The sequence below is a fragment of the Vombatus ursinus genome, unplaced genomic scaffold, assembly GCF_900497805.2.
Source record: "Vombatus ursinus unplaced genomic scaffold, bare-nosed wombat genome assembly UNPS02014818.1, whole genome shotgun sequence".
NCBI lineage: Eukaryota > Metazoa > Chordata > Mammalia > Diprotodontia > Vombatidae > Vombatus > Vombatus ursinus.
Genome location: NW_020954596.1, coordinates 22,404,235 through 22,409,342, shown reverse-complemented (window position 1 = coordinate 22,409,342; position 5,108 = coordinate 22,404,235).

The window sequence follows — 5,108 nt, the reverse complement described above, 5'->3', positions numbered from 1 at the left end:
CATGGCCCTTTATACAGTCAGATAACTGCTGATATGCAAACATAAAAATGTATATACCCAGGGAAACCATGTTTAAACTGACAAAGATAGCACTGACAACTTCAGATTGAACTGTATTCTAGAAATATTTAGTGGTGCCTAAAGTAATTGCTTTCCTATGATTGATTTACTCCAAGATTTTTTTAAGCTTATATGTAAATATATCCCTTTGCCTCTACCAGTAATGATACCATTTTCAGTAATGTTTCATCTCTCTGGAAGTAATTCTAGCATCAATTCACATTCACATGAAAGTTCTTGCTTTTTAAAAGATAGTGATGTAAAGCAGAGGTGAAATACTCAGGGCCTATATCTGCAAGAACCAGCAAAACTGCCTGAACCAGGTTAAAATGTAGGGGAAATAATAATAAAATAATTATAATGGCTAAGATTTATATAACACTTATCATGTGTCAGGTACTGTGCTTAAGCACTTTACAATTATTACCTAATTTGATCCACACAATAACCCTGACAGGTAGGTGCTATTATTATCCCCACTTTACAGATGAGGAAACTGAGGCTAAGTGACCTACCCAAGGTCACATAGCTAATGAGTTTGTCTAAGTATGGATTTTAATTCATCTCCCTGAACCTAGGCCTGGCACTTACTGTTTAAATGTTTAACAAAATAACAAAAAAAACAACATAGATAATATTAATTTGTGGTTTTCTAAGTCAATATGCTGCCCATACGGATCCATTTCTGTTTGAGTTTGACGCCACTGATGTAAAGAATCTTTTTTTCTAAAACCAACTCTTCCTGCAGTATAGCTTCATTACAGCTTTTTTAAGCTTTTAAAGTATGTGTTTCATTTCAAGGTTCCTACTAGCCCTCACCCTCATGCTACATAGATAAACACGCTTGCTCCAAATGGACAGTAATTAACAAAATAGAAGATTGTGCTGCTTAATTTCTTAGAACAAATCTATCCTATGTTCTGGGATAGCTGCTAGAATGGAGCAAGCCAACCTTCAAAGCAAATCAGTATGGAAAAGACAATGCTACCAAGGCATAATGATGATAAATCTCATTTAGAGAGTACTTTAAGGCTTACAAAAGCACGTTCCTCCTAACTCTGTGAGGTAGTACAATTATTATTATTATTATTATTATTTTATTTTTACTGAAGCTCTGAATTTGTGTACTTTCCAACAATGATAATAGCAAACATTTATATAGCCCTTACTACCTTTCAGGCACTTTACAATTATTAATTCATTTGAGCCTCACAACAACCCTGGAAGGTAGGTGTCATTATTGTTCCCATTTTACAGATGAGAAAACTGAGGCAAAGAGAGGTTAAGTGACTTGCCCAGGGTAACACAGCTAGTAAGTGTCTGAGGTTGAACTTGAAGTCAGGTCTTCCGGACTTCAGGACCACCTCTCTCCATTTAGCCACCTGCTGGGCCAACCATGAACCCTGAGGAAAGGCTGCTTGGGGCAAGGCCAGGAGTCTCCCTTCACCCACATAATATCAGAGCTGACATTCAACCCTGGTCTCTTTCTTGACTCAAAGTCAAATGTACTTTCTAATACATCATGCTACTGCTTATAGTGACATAACATTATGGCAAATTTTGATGAGCAAAGTAAATTATACAATCAGAGAGCAGAAAATCTCAGTATCACTTCAAAGAAAATTCATACTCGGAGAAATGGGGAATGCAGAGCATGACGGAGAGAAGTAATAACTTATACTTATTTCATGAATTCCACTTTTAGAGGTCCTTAAAGGAATATTGAAGATCTTTAATAGAAACAATATGCCCAATCCATTATCCTTCCTTGGAAACATCCTTAGTTTCCAAAAGATGTTTTAAATCTTTCATTAAAAATATGATAACATAAGGACTTCCTGGAAGATAGCAGAGTACAGAAAAACCAAATGAGCTTTGTCCTTACAGATACTTAAATAAGTGAAATTGAGGCCCAGTTCCCTTATTATTCCACCAAAAAGACAAGGAAAAAAACAGAGAAGTGGGGGAGAAACTCTTGGGAAAATAGAGGAAAAATCAAGCAAATCCACAAAAGCTGCTCCTGAACATCCCTGCCCTACTGCCCTAGGGGGTGAGCTCACAGTGACTCACCAACCTGAGAAGTTCCTCTAGCTCCCTGATCCCAAATACCAGATGACCATCTTCTGCCTTCCTCTACCAGGGGTAGGGAACCTGATGCCTCAAGGCCACATATAGCCTCCTAAGTCCTCAGGTCCGGCCTTTTGACTGAATCCAAGTTTTACTGAACAAATCCCTTCTATTAAAGGGATTTGTTCTGTGAAGTTTGGATTCAGTTAAAGGGCCACATTTGAGGACCTAGAAGGCTACATGTGGCCTTGAGGCGGCAGGTTCCCCATTCCTGCAGAAACCAACTCCAATGGCTCCCTACTGCCTTCAGAATAAAATATAAATGTCTCTGTTTTGTTTTTAAAGCCTTCCATAAACTGACCCCAAACTACCTTTACAGACTTATTGGATATTATTTCTCTCACACTCTGTAAAACAGTAAAACTGGCCTCTCCATTGCTCTTACCCAACATATCTCCCATGTCTGTGCCTTTGGACCCACTGTCTCTCACACCTAAACTGCATTTTCTCCTCACCACTGTCTCATGGAGTCCCTCTCTTCCTTTAAGAGGCCCCTCAAGCACCATCTTCTGCACGAAGCGTTTTTTGGTTCCCCCCTCCCCAATTGCTAGTACCCTCCCTCTCAAACTACTTTGTATTTAACTGATATCTATCTACATCCTTTACATACATCTGTATTTATTAACTTCATATTTAAGCTATATGTATATGTTCTTGTTGCCTCAGATATTAGAATGTTAAGTTCAAGTAATGATCATTTCATTTTTTGCACTTGCATCCCCAGCATCTAGCACAATGCTTAGCATATAGTAGGTACTTAATAAATATTTGATTGATATTCAGCCCCTAATATGTGGCAGGTACTGTGCTAGGTGCTGGAGATATAAGTACACAGAATAAAAGAATCATTACTTTCATTCTAATGACATCACCAATACAACACAAATTGTTTTGTTTCGTTACATTTGTTAAAAAGAGGAGGGGGCTAGGGATAAGGGAGCGATGAGCCATTTTTAAAAAGAGCATTAATAAAATATGCACAAATATTTAACAGAGAATAAAGTTCAAAAAGGAACTGAGTCAGGCTTGACAGTAACTGGTACTACCCAAATAAATTTAATATAGATTTTTTTAAACTATGTGTAAGGTTCAAAGTTCCATATTTAATAATTTTTTGGCCTTTGTAGGTGGAAATGTTCATGGTTGTTAATAGTTTTCTAGTTTATAATTTTTAAAAAGTATACAAGTATATAACTTGGAAGAATATTCCTGCCGCATATAATTTTAAGTTACTTTCAAACCACTTAAAATGTAATTCTAAACCTGTCATTTTGGTGAAATTATTTTAATATGTTTGTTTTAGGAAGCCTATTTTACTTGCCACAAAATTTCTCCCTAAAGTATATTAACATTTAACAAACTGTGTATGGGGTACAGAAATCTATCCTGCCCTACAGGAAAACAGAAGGGAAAGGTGGGGAGAGATAGCAGGGATAGCAGACTAGGGGAAGGGGTATTCAGAATGCATGCCATCTTGGGGTGGGAGGAGGGGCAAGATGGGGTGAAAATTTGGAACTCAAAATCTTGTGGAAGTAAATGTTGAAAACTAAAAATAAAAAAAATAAATTAAAAAAAAAGATTTAACAAACTGTGAAGCAGTTTATTAACAACTCGTTTTGTCCTTTGTTTTTTATGGTGGTCAGTCATGACCAATATAATTTATCAAATGTATGAGGACCACCATTCTCCTTGTGACCCAGGTTCATAACTTTGAGGTCATTCTTAACTCATCTCTCTCCTTCTCTTTTCTCTTCTCTCCCTCTTCCTCTCCTCTTGTATGCAATTAGTTGCCATGTCTCCTTGACTCTACTCCCAACTTCTGCTAGGTGGTTCTGCAGATACAGCACTGGGCCTGAGGCCAAGGAGGAGTTCAAATCCTGCCTCAAACACTTGTTAACTGTGTGACCCTAGGCAAGTCATTTAACCCGTTTCCTCTTCTGTAAAATGGAGATAATAAGAGCACCAATTTTCCAGAGTTGTTGTGAGGCTCAAATGAGATAGCAGTTGTAAAGTGCACACAGCAAGCACTATACGTTGGTCGTTATTATTATGATTACTTATCCTGTTTCCCCACTTGTAAAATGGGGGACGCCTAACTGCACCTACCTTCCAGAATTGTTCTGGGGGTAAACGTTGCACTACCTCTTGCTATCTCTCACATCGGAACTCTCTGCCCCATAGTTCTGGCTTCATCCCCGCCCCCACCCCCGGCCCATGGTCGGGTCTCTCCGCAGGCCATTGCTTTTAGCACAGAAACCTCAAATGCTTCAGCCTGGAGTCTGGGGTCCTAGGCCTCGGGCTTCCCCAACACCACCACCTTTCCCGGCCTATCGGATTCCATTGTCCTTCGGTGCCCGCCTGGGAGGGGCCCCTCCCGGCCTGCGCCTCGGCCTCGCCACGAGGCTGCCCTGACCCGGAGTCCCGGAGTCCCAGAGTCCTTCTCTTCCTTCCCGGCTCAGCTCGACCATCCCTCCCCTGGTAGGCCTACCCAGACCGCCGCTCCTTCACGCCCCCCCACTGGGGGGCGGGTACATAAGCTTTCGGGGCTCTCTCGCTCCTCACTGCACCGCCCCCTCCCCGCCCCCCGTGGAATGGCAGCTTCTGGAGGGCAGGCACAGCCAAGCTTTTGTCTTTGGGTGGCCCGCGCCTAGGCCTGCGGCCCTACACACACACAGGGAAGATAGGAGGAAGGGCAGATCAGGGATTGGGGAGTTATCAGGATCCTCCTGAGCCGCCGAACGCGACCCAAACCGGCCGACACAGGTACAACCATAGCTCCCCCGCGGCCTCAGCCCCGCCCCTTCGGGGACTGGCCTAGGGATATGGCCGCCGAGCGGCGCCGACGCAGGGCTCGCCGGGGGACTGTGCCTTCCTGGCCACCGTCGCTATCGCCGCCCCCTTTGCTTCCCCCCCCCCCCCCC